The sequence below is a fragment of the Pan paniscus genome, chromosome 9 (genome assembly GCF_029289425.2).
Source record: "Pan paniscus chromosome 9, NHGRI_mPanPan1-v2.0_pri, whole genome shotgun sequence".
NCBI classification, from domain to species: Eukaryota; Metazoa; Chordata; class Mammalia; order Primates; family Hominidae; genus Pan; species Pan paniscus.
In genome coordinates this window covers 78,875,195-78,887,689 of record NC_073258.2, presented here as the reverse complement: position 1 = coordinate 78,887,689, position 12,495 = coordinate 78,875,195, and the positions used below count along the sequence as shown (strand labels likewise).

The 12,495-nt window shown below is 39.4% G+C and overlaps 1 protein-coding gene across 1 annotated transcript in view; it reads left to right on the top strand.

Annotated features, from left to right (window-relative positions):
* Nucleotides 1-12,495, top strand: part of INTS4 (integrator complex subunit 4) — a 116,868-nt gene that overhangs the window by 40,622 nt on the left and 63,751 nt on the right. The gene's annotated exons all lie outside the window — the stretch shown is intronic.

Genomic DNA, 12,495 nt, shown 5'->3' with positions numbered 1-12,495 from the left:
AGGTGGGTGGGTCATTTGAGCCCAGGAGTTCAAGACCAGCCTGGGCAACACAGCAAGACCCCATCTCTATTTTTCAAAAAATAAAAATTTAAAAAATTAAAAAATTTTTTTTTTTTTAAAATGCTGTTATCGTTTTCTAGATGAGAAAACTGAGGCTCTGAGGAGTTAAGTAAGTTATCCAGCTTATACAGACAGAAAATTGTAGAGTGAGGTCAGATCCTGATCTTGCATCTTTTAGCTTGGTACTTTTCTGTTTTCTTTTTGAGGACTCAGCACATTTATTGAAAATTTTTAACTTTTGTGGCTCACGCCTATAATCCCAGCACTTTGGGAGGCCAAGGCAGGCGGATCACGAGGTCAAGAAATCGAGACCATCCTGGCCGACATGGTGAAACCCCGTCTCTACTAAAAATACAAAAATTAGCTGGGCATGGTGGCACGTGCCTCTAGTCCTAGCTACTTGGGAAGCTGAGACAGGAGAATCGCTTGAACCCGGGAGGCAGAGGTTACCCGGGAGGCAGAGGTGCAGTGGCTCACACCTATAATCCCAGCACTTTGGGAGGCCGAAGCGGGCAAATCACTTGAGGTCAGGAGTTCGAGACCAGCCTGGCCAACATGGTGAAACCCCATCTCTACTAAAAATACAAAAAGTAGCCTGGTGTGATGACACACACCTGTAGTCCCAGCTATTCTGGAGGCTGAGGTGGGAGGATCACTTGAACCTGGGAGGCAGGGGTTGCAGTGAGCCGAGATTGTGCCATTGCACTCCAGCCTGTGCAAAAGAGCGAGACCCTGTCTCAAAAAAAAAAAAAATTGTTTAACTTTTAAGGGATAAAATTGTTTTGTAATAGAGTGTTGGCCTAATACCCTTATTTTATATCTGTGTTACCTTGTATATGTCACTTGATATTAGTCTCAGTTTCCTCATCTGTTAAGTGGGGTTCTAATATCTCTCATATTTACCTGACAGTGTTGTCATGATGCTCAAATGAGATACAGTCTATGAAAATGTTTATAAACTAAAAAGTACTATACTATGTAGGGTGGGTGGGGGCATAGTATATAAATATATGTGTGTGTAAGTATCTATAAAAATTTGTATACGTGTCACAGCAGGAAAATCTGTGATTCTTTTTGGACACTTCCCCTTTGAGTGCCCCCAGCCCTGCTACTCTTGGTGAGATTGTTGGCTGAATGCTTTGTTTCTGACTGTACTGGACACTGATCCGGTGATAGCTTTAGTCCTGTGACCAGTATTTATGGGAGTATTTGCTGAAACCTGTGTGAAGCACTTTCATGAGATATAGTAATGGATGATTGGAGTATTTCCACTCTTGTGCATAGTAGAGTTAAACAAGCCAGCTGTTACTGATTTTATTTCTGAATTCATATTTTAAAACTTTCTTTTGGGTTATGAATGTTTTAAAATTCAGAACAGTCTAATCATTCATCAGACCCTTTCATTCGGCATTTACAGAGGATCTACAATGAACTCTAGGTGGGAGTGGGGAGGAGAAAGATGTTTTAGAGGAGTAAATTAATGATATATCTTTACCTGAATAGGCAGTTTTAAAAAGTAATCCTTAAAGTAAGAATCATTCAAAATTTTCAGTTTTGTACTCTATAGGATCTGAAATTTATTTGCATAAAGTTGTATGTATAACATATGGTACATTGAAAGGATTTCTACTTGAATGACTCTAACTTGAGTCACATGCCTTGTGTTATAATTTCATGTTAAATCTGAACAGCTTCAAATTACATAAGTAATTATGTTTGTATTCAGAAAAAATAATCATTCTTATCTTGCTGATAATAATAATTACTACTATGTATAGAGTTCCTGGCCTACTAAATGAGGCATTTTTAGTCATACATACACACATAAATACACACATATTCACACATAACTATTAACCCACTTCTTTATATACAAGCACACATGCCTAACTCATTTGCATACTTTTGCAAGTAACTTTTAATCTTTTTAAACTCTCTGAGGTAAATGTATTACTTATAAATAACAAAATTAAAATTTAGGAATGTGGTATAATTTGTCTGAGACCACACAGATAGTAAATGACAGATGAGGACTTCAAACTTCATAATCTAAAGCCCATGTATAATCCTTTCCTGGTGAGTATCCAGTTACACATTGGGATTGGCCAGTTAAGGCCCTGCTGCTTTATTAGTATCTCTGTGCAAGCTAAGAGGTAAAGCTGCTCTACTCCAGCTCTCCAGTAGATAAACCTGTGATCAAGTGATTTGTGTACAATCTTTCATTAAAAATTAATTAATTTTTAAAAATGGACACATTGGTTGAACTAGTTTACAGTCCCACCAACAGTGTAAAAGTGTTCCTATTTCTCCACATCCTCTCCAGCACCTGTTGTTTCCTGACTTTTTAATGATTGCCATTCTAACTGGTGTGAGATGGTATCTCATTATGGTTTTGATTTGCATTTCTCTGATGGCCAGTGATGATGAGCATTTTTTCCTGTGTCTTTTGGCTGCATAAATGTCTTCTTTTGAGAAGTGTCTGCTCATATCCTTCGCCCACTTTTTGATGGGGCTGTTTGTTTTTTTCTTGTAGATTTGTTTGAGTTCATTGTAGATTCGGGATATTAGCCCTTTGTCGGATGAGTAGATTGCAAAAATTTTCTCCCATTCTGTAGGTTGCCTGTTCACTCTGATGGTAGTTTCTTTTGCTGTGCACAAGCTCTTTAGTTTAATTAGATCCCATTTGTCAATTTTGGCTTTTGTTACCATTGCTTTTGGTGTTTTAGACATGAAGTCCTTGCCCATGCCTGGGTCCTGAATGGTATTGCCTAGGTTTTCTTCTAGGATTTTTATGGTTTTAGGTCTAACATTTAAGTCTTTAATCCATCTTGAATTAATTTTTGTATAAGGTGTAAGGAAGGGATCCAGTTTCAGCTTTCTACATATGGCTAGCCAGTTTTCCCAGCACCATTTATTAAATAGAGAATCCTTTCCCCATTTCTTGTTTTTGTCAGATTTGTCAAAGATCAGATGGTTGTAGATATGCGGCATTATTTCTGAGGGTTCTGTTCTGTTCCATTGGTCTATATCTCTCTTTTGGTACCTGTAGCGATTCCTCAGGGATCTTGAACTAGAAATACCATTTGACCCAGCAATCCCATTACTGGGTATATACCCAAAGGATTATAAATCACGCTGCTATAAAGACACAAGCACATGTATGTTTATTGTGGCACTATTCACAATAGCAAAGACTTGGAACCAAGCCAGATGTCCAACAATGACAGACTGGATTAAGAAAATGTGGCACATATACACCATGGAATACTATGAAGCCATAAAAAATGATGAGTTCATGTCCTTTGTAGGGACATGGATGAAGCTGGAAACCATCATTCTCAGCAAACTATCACAAGGACAAAAAACCAAACACTGCCTGTTCTCACTCATAGGTGGGAATTGAACAATGAGAACACATGGACACAGGAAGGGGAACATCACACACCAGGGCCTGTCGTGGGGTGGGGGGAGTGGGGAGGGATAGCATTAGGAGATATACCTAATGTTAAATGACCAGTTGATGGGTACAGCACACCAACATGGCATATGTATACATATGTAACTAACCTGCACATTGTGCACATGTACCCTAAAACTTAAAGTATAATAAAACAAACAAACAAAAATTGACACATTGTATATATGGGGCACAAGTTGATGTTTTGATACACATCTATGTTGAATATTAATCCAATCAGGATAGTTAGTATAGTTATCACCTCATACATTTATCATTTCTTTGTCATGAACTTTCAATAGCCTCTCTTGCAGCTATAATATTGTATATTTTGTAATATACAATATTTTACTGTTAATCATAGTCACCTTTATGTGCAGTTGAACACCAGAATTTATTTCTCTTCATTGTGACTTTGTATCTGTTGTCCAGTCTCTTCCCATTCTCTCCTACTGCCTCCCCTCCCCAGTGTCTGCTAACCACTGTTATACTCTCTGCCTCTATGATATCAATTTTTTTTTTAATACTTTAAGTTCTGGGATACATGTGCAGAACATGCAGGTTTGTGACATAGGTATACATGTGCCATGGTAGTTTGCTGCACCCGTCAACCTATCATCTACATTAGGTATTTCTCCTAATGCTGTCCCTCCCCCAGCCCCCACCCTCTGACAGTCCCTGGTGTGTGATGTTTCCCTCCTTGTGTCCATGTGTTCACATTGTTCAACTCTCACTTATAGGTGAGAACATGCGGTATTTGGTTTTCTGTTCTTGTGTTAGTTGGCTGAGAATGATGGTTTCCAGCTTCATCCATGTCCCTGCACAGAACATGAAGTCAACCTTTTTTGTAGCTGCATGGTATTCCATGGTGTATATGTGCCACATTTTCTTTGTCCAGTCTATCATTGATGGGCCTTTGGGTTGGTTCTAAGTCTTTACTGTTGTGAACAGTGCTGCAATAAACATACGTGTGCATGTGTTTTTATAGTAGAATGATTTATAATCCTTTGGGTATATACCCAGTAATGGGATTGCTGGGTCAAATGGTATTTCTGGTTCTAGATCCTTGAGGAATCACCATGCTGTCTTCCACAATGGCTGAACTAATTTACACTCCCACCAACAGTGTGAAAGTGTTCCTGTTTCTCCACATCCTCTCCAGCACCTGTTGTTTTCTGACTTTTTAATGATTGCCATTCTAACTGGTGTGAGATGGTATCTCATTGTGGTTTTGATTTGCATTTCTCTAATGACCAGTGATGATGAGCTTTCTTTCATATGTTTGTTGGTCACATAAATGTCTTCTTTTGAGAAGTGTCTGTTCATATCCTTCACCCACTTTTTGATGGGTTTGTTTTTTTTTTTTAAATTTGTTTAAGTTCTTTGTAGATTCTGGATATTAGCTCTTTGGCAGATGGATAGATTGCAAACATTTTCTCCCATTCTGTAGGTTGCTTGTTCACTCTGATGATAGTTTCTTTTGCTGTGCAGAAGCTCTTTAGTTTAATTAGATCCCATTTCTCAATTTTGGCTTCGTTGCCATTGCTTTTGGTGTTTTAGTCATGAAGTCTTTGCCCATGCCTATGTCCTGAATGGTATTGCCTAGGTTTTCTTCTAGGGTTTTTATGGTTTTAGGTCTTATGTTTAAGTCTTAGATCATGCAATATTTGCCTTTCCATGTCTGGCTTATTTCACTTTACATGATGTCCTCCAGGTTTATCGATGTGGCAAATGACAAGATTTTATTCTTTTTTTATTTTCTTCTTTAAGTCAAGGTCTTGCTCTGTTGCCTAGGCTGGAGTGCGGTTCCGCGATTGCACAGTCATAGCTCACAGCAACCTCAAACTCCTGGGGACTCCAGCCTGGACAACAGCGAAACTGTCGCTAAAAAAAACTAAAAACCAGATTGTTCTTCTTTTTTGATGTAGCCATTTATTGCTGTACACTTATCTCTTAGAACTGCTTTTGTTGCATACCATAGGTTTTGGTATATGTTTTAATTCTTGCTTGTGAAGTGTGTTTCTTCTAGGCAATGTATACTTAGATTTTGTGTTTTAATCTATTCAACCAATGTATACCTTTTTTTTTTTTCTTTCTTTGAGACAGGGTGTCTGTCTCTCTGTTGCCCAGGCTGTAGTGTACCTTTTAATTGAAGAACTTAATCCATTTATATTCAAGATTTTCTTCTTCTTCTTTTTTTTTTTTTTTTTTGTTTCTTTGAGACAGGGTCTCACTCCGTCACCTAGGCTGGAATGCACTGGTGCGATCTCAACTCACTGCAACCTTCACCTCCTGGGTTCAAGTGATTCTCGTGCCCCAACCTCCCCAGTACCGGGATTACAGGCATGTGCCACCACGCCCAACTAACTTTTTTGCATTTTTATTAGAGACGGGTTTTGCCATGTTGGCCATGCTGGTCCCAAACTCCTGGCCTCAAGTGATTCGCCTGCCTTGGCCTCCCAAGGTGCTGGGATTACAGGCATAAGCCACTGCGCCCAGCTATATTCAAGATTGTTATTGATAGATAAGGTCTTATTCCTGCCATTTTGTTAATTACCAAAAAGTAATTTTGGAGATCCTTTGTTCTTGTCTTCCTTTCTTGTTGTTTACCTCTGATTTAGTGGTTTTCTGTGGGGCCACGCTTTATTTTCATTCTCTTTCTTGTTTGTGTATCTGCTGTAACTTTTTTCTACATAGTTACTATAGAGTCTTCAGTTAGGCTGGTGTGGTGGCTCTTGCCTATTATCCCAGCACTGGGAGGCTGAGGCAGGCAGATGACTTGAGCTCATGAGTTTGAGACCAGCCTGGGCAACATAGTGAGACCTCGTTTCTACTAAATAAAGAAAAAAGAAATCAGCAGGGCATGGTGGCACACATCTGTAGTCTCAGCTACCCAGGAGGCTGAGGTGGGAGGATCACTTGAACCTGGAAGATTGAGGCTGCAGTGAGCCATGATCAGGCCACTATGCTCTAGCATGGGCATCAGAGTAAGACTGTCTCAAGGGGGAAAAAAAAAGTCTTGCAGTTACAATAGAATGTTTTAAGCTGATAGCAACTCAACTTTGGTTACATAAAAGGACCCTAGATTTTTTCCCTCCCCACTTCAATTTATATTTTTGTTGCCTTAATTTTCTTCTTCATCTGTTATGTGTTCCTTAGCTACTATTTGTAGCTGTTGTAGTTTTTGACCATTTTGAATTTAACCTTCATACTAGCAGGTTGAAAATTTTATATGACATATTGTATCACTGGGGTTTGATCTGTTTGATTTATGAGTTTACCTTTACTGGTGAGTTTTATACTTTTGTGTGTTGTTATGATAGTGATTATTGTCCTTTTGTTTCTAGTTGTAGCATTCAATACCTTGAATATATTAATTCTATCCCATTCTCTCCTGGTCTACGAGGTTTCTGCTGAGAAATCTGTTGATAGTAATGGAGATTCTCTTAACAATTTTCTCTTGCAGCTTTGAAAGTCTTACTCTTTGACTTTCGATAGTTTGATTATAATGTACCTTGGAGAGGATCTTTTTGGGTTGAATGTAATTGTGAACCTTTGAACTTCCTGAATCTGGATGTCCATATTTCTCCCACTACTTGGCAAGTTTTCAGCTATCATTTCATCAAATGGGTTTTCTGTGCCTTTCTCTGTCTCTTCTCCATCAGGCAATCTTCAATGCAAGTATTTGTTTGCCTGTTGATGTCCCATATGTTCCAAGGCTTTCTTTTTTATTCTTATTTGTTTTTTTTTTTTCCTCTTAATGGGTTATTTCGAAAGACCTGTCTTCAAGGTCAGAAATTCTTTCTTCTGCTTGATCCTAGTCTATTGTTGAAGCTCTCAATTGTATACTATTTTTATTTTTTTCATTGAATTCTTCAGTTCCAAGATTTCTGTTTGGTTCTTTTTTATGGTATTGATTTCTGTTGAATTTCTCATTCAGATCATGAATTGTTTTCCTGATTTCATTTAATTGTTTGTCTGTATTCTCTTGTATCTTACTGAGTTTCCTTTAGATCACTATTTTGAATTCCTTTTCAGGCATTTTGTAAGTGTCCTTTTCTTTGATGTCTGTCATTGGGGACTTTTTTCCTTTTCTTTTTTTTTGAGACAGGGTCTTGCTCTGTCACCCAGGCCGAAGTGCAGTGGCATGATCTCAGCTCACTGCAACCTTCTCCTCCTGGGTTTAAGTGATCCTCCCACCTCAGCCTGCTGAGTAGCTAGGACTACAGGCGCATGCCACCACACCCAACTAATTTTTTTATATTTTGTAGAGACGGGTTTTGCCATGTTTCCCAGAATGGTCTTGAACTCCTGAGTTCATGCTTTCTGGCTGTCTTGGCCTCCCGAAGTGCTGGGATTACAGATGTGAGCCACTGCCCCCAGCCAGGAGACTTACTGTATTCCTTTGAGGGTGTCATGTTTCCTTGATTTTCATTTATCGTGTGCAAGATACTGGATGTTGATATCTGTGCATTTAGTAGAGTAGTTGCTCTTTTCAATTTTATTGAGTAGCTAGTATATAGTAACAGTCTTTTTCTGTAGATGGTTTTAGGGTATTAGCTGGGTATGGTGTGTTGCCTTTGGTTCTGGGTGGACTCAGTGGGTGGTGTAATAATCCTTGTCAGCTTCAGCTGTAATCTTCAGCTATAATCCTAGTCATTGATGTTTGCAATTGCCTCAGTTGCCTAGGCTGTGGGAGTTTGTGATGGCAATGCTGTAGATGAGGGTACTGAGCTGATTTTTGGCCAAGACATGTACAGGCTAAAATGGCTGCCAGGCTGTCTATCTGGTTTTCCAGGGAGGCAGTAGTTACTGCTGTGGTGGCTGTCGTGCTGGGCTCAGGCCTTTGCTGCGGTGGCCTGCTGGGCAGCTCTGTGGCTGTGTAGGGAAATGGGGCTACTGCCTGGTTGGCTGTTGCTTTGGGCTAGGCTCAAATGCTTTTGTGCAGTGGGGCTGGGCAGTTTGGCAGCAGTCTATGCTAGGGGGCCAGGGCTACCACAGGACCAGTTGGACTGTGTGGTGTGGGACTGTGGGACTCTGGGACTCTATCGTGGCCAGTTTTAGGGGACAGGACCACTGAATTACCAGCTATTAGGCAGGGCGTGGGCAGGTGGTTCTGTGATGGGTTGTGAGGGAGTGGGGCTGCCGCAGGATTGGCTTTTTGGCTGAGTACTGGCGCGTGCATACTTGGCAGCCCAGATGGTTGTATGGAACAGGGGTGTTGGGTAAAGCGCTGCCAGCTGTCTATTTGATGGCTTCCTTGCTGTGCATGTCTGCCTGTTTTCTGGATGGTTGGTAGCGCTGTGTGGGGTCTGATGCTGAGATCATCGTCACTCTGTTTGACCTAGACTCTATGTGGATGGGGTTATGGTGCTGCAGGCCATCGTGTGATCATGGTAGAATGATGGCGGGTTCTCAGGGATGAAGAGAGTCAGTTGCTACTGGTCCCCAGGGCAGGATGCACACTAGTAGTGAGTCTAGCTTCAACTTGGTGCCATGCTACAGCAGCTTAGGACAAGGTGGGCTCCCACTCTGAGGCAGTACAGCTGAATGATCTCTTGGCTACTCTCCAGACTGGATTTGTGGCCACTGAGGACTTAAGGACTCTCCTTTATCAAGAATTGCTGGTGCCTGTGGCAGCAGTGGGGACCACTGATAGGTATCTCCAGCTTACTTTTTCCCTGTAAGAATTTCCTCTGATTTTAAGCTGATTTTGGCAAGGGAGACAGTGTGGCAGGTAGGAAGCCTCACTCCCTTCCCTGTGGTGCTATCCTGAGGCTTCCATGCTCCACAGGGATTTTGCCCTTTCTCTGGTGCTCTGCAGCATATATCTACAGTCATTTTAGTTGAAATATAGTTATTTGTTATTTTGGTCCCTTTTTGTTGTGGGTGATATGTGCCAGGTAACTCTGGTGAGCCTTTTTTTTTAAACAAATCTGCATACAGATTGAGTATCCCCTATCCAAAATGCTTGAGACCAGAAGTGTTTTGGATTTTGTTTTGTTTTGTTTTGTTTTTGGATTTTGGAATATTTTATTTGTATTATACTTACTTGTTGGGCATCCCAAATCTGAAATATGCTCCAAAATCCAAAATGTGAAGTGCTCCAGTGAACATTTCCTTTGAGCATCATGTTGGTACTCAAAAAGTTTTGGATTTTGGAGCATTTTGGATTTCAGATTTTTGGAATTGGGATGTTGAACCTGTATAATCTTTAGATCACCTGTTCAGCAAATCGACAAACATCGAGGACAGTTTCTGTCTTCAACGAAGTTGATAGTCAGGTAGCCAGGGATAGCTAATCAGTGAATAATAATACCTGGTACTGGTAGGAAAGAGCACCAACCACAACCACAGAAGGCTTCTTGGAGGAGCTGATCTCTGAACTGAGTTTTGAAGGATGAGTAACTAGATAGCGATGCAGAGAAAGAGAAAATATGAGCAGGGATATAAAAGCAGTACATTATCATGCATAGCAATATACTAAGCTGCAATATCATACTAAACTACAAGCAGTTTAGTGCTTTCTAGTTGGGGGGGTAATGTTCAATATAGGGGATCTGTAACGAGGTAAGTTGGAGAGGAAAACAGAAGCCAGGTTCTGCAGCAACTTAGCTTTGTAGCCTCGAGTCTATCTTGCTTAAAAAGTGAGTAGTTTCCAATCCCTTGGGCTTATAGCAGTATGAAAAATTTTCTGATATGTGTTACATCAGAAAATTCAAAACCATGTAAAAGAGGTTAGCTTTTACTTATTTATAACTGCCCTATTTGTGGGGCAAAGAAACTTGAGGTCCCAGTAAGCAGATTCATGGGACTATTTAGAATACAGTCACTACTTTTATAAGCCTTAAGAAGTCATTGACCTTAAAAATTACAACATTTTCAGACTGTTAGGTTATGGACTTTTATGCCTGTAAGTCTGCCCATGACTGGTCTTTCCCAGGGTAAATGCAGATATTCCTAGTTAGTGGCAGTTTTATGTCTGATGTACTTATCACCTAGTTGCATAGACTTATGTTATTTACACCAGTTGAGCAGTTTTTGCTCTTAAAGCAGGTGTGATAATTGTTAAATATCTTGTATCTAAATTTCACATACATTTAATAAGGCTCTCAAGTGAAATGGTTTTCTCAGTGTTAAGTAAGGTTTTCATAGCATTAACTACCTAAATTTAGGTTGTTAAGTAGTGCTAGTAGTACAGTCGGAGAGATTCCATCTTAATCTAAACATATTTGTCTTGGTTAAAGTACACCAGAATGTAGCTTTTTTTCTCATTGGTGAGGTGCACTTTATAATGAACTCATTATCTTTTTGGTCCAAATCTGTTTCTCTGTTTTCGTAAATGATGCTATCATCTGCTAAGTCATGAACCAGAGGAATTTGGAAATAGTTTTTCTATGTCTCACATCCATTGAGTCACAACTCATATCAGTTCTTCCTTCTTGACATCCCCTAAATCCATCCCTTCTCCATTTCCACTGGTCCTGCAGTAATAGACATCTCACCATTTTTCAAGTGGATTACTATGCTATAGGACTCTGTGTTTGTGGACTTAAAATGGAAAGCTTCACCTATTCTTAGGTGACATTGAAAATTTATTTCAAGTAATGATATTTAATTTTTTGGGGCACAAATTTGCATAGTACTCCCTCTGTGCTGCTGTGTTGGATGAGCGTGCAGCTGCGGGCATTGGAGGAGGGCACTGGGAATTATGGATGAAGCAACTTACTGTGAAGTCATGAAAATTTTATTCTAGTAGAAAAAAGCCAACAGCTAATGCTGGTGGTAAAGCTAGAGAGAGATTTAGGAGGTCTTAAGCGTTTATAGTTCTTATTTATAAAATTGTTGTTTGGATTTAAAAAATGGATGTTAGATATGACATTGGCTCAGATCTATGTAACAAAAGAAAAAGTGGTTTTGAAACTACTTTAGTCAAAATAGTACGGCAGTTGTTTTTGTGGAATCATAGGAAAGGTGTTAACTTGAGTAAGGACATTCCCCAGGAACATGTAATTTTCTATGAAAAATTTGATTAGAGAAAAGATCTGAGCCTGTATAAGCATTTCCACATTTATTAACTTAGGAATTAGAGAAGATCTCAGATAAATTTCTTAATGTCTAGGACCTGCTCCAACAGCCTCTGAAACTAGTCTTTTTGCTTTCATTTTGATTCCTTATGGTCCATTAGTCATACTGTTGCAAGATGGGCTTTATGAAATATAAATCTATGTTCTCCCTTACTTGAAATGAGTAAGTTGCCTAATCTCAGCCTCAGTTCTCATCTAGAAAATGGGGATGAGAGGTATATGGGATTATTGGGAAGAATAAATTGGAAAAATATAAGTAAAATATTTTATACATTGTTAAGCTCATTAGATGTTTAACAGGGATTATGTAATAATTATTTATAAGGCAAACCCCTTACTATGGCAAATAAGGCTCTTTATTATCCTATCTGTACTGCCTCATTTTCAGGAGCCCTATCTTACGTTCCATTTGTAAAACGACTTAATATTTCCCACTTGGCATTCGCACTGTGATTTTCATTTCTCCAAGTATACCTCTCCCTGCCTGTACCTTAATACTGCTTGTTCTCTCCGTTCCCATGGCATCGTTCCTAGATGTGTATTACAGCATTTCATACCATATTGCAGTAATCTCTTTTCTTGTCAGTTTCCCTTACTAGTCTGTGAGATTGTTGAGTGTACAGCTGTTGTCTTTTTATTTTTGTATTCTTGTTCCTGGTAACTGTAGACATATAATTGAATGGTTGCTAAATATTTGTTTAATTGAATGCATGAATGAATGAACAGATGAATGGAAAGAAGAATGAAAAGGAGTGGAGAGTAGTCGTTAAGGGAAAGGATTTTGGAGCCTGGATTTATCTCCTAGCTCTGGAATTTATTCTTTGTGACCGTCAATATGTTATTTAATCTTTTTGTGTCTTTTCTCCATATATAAAATGGGACTAATATAGT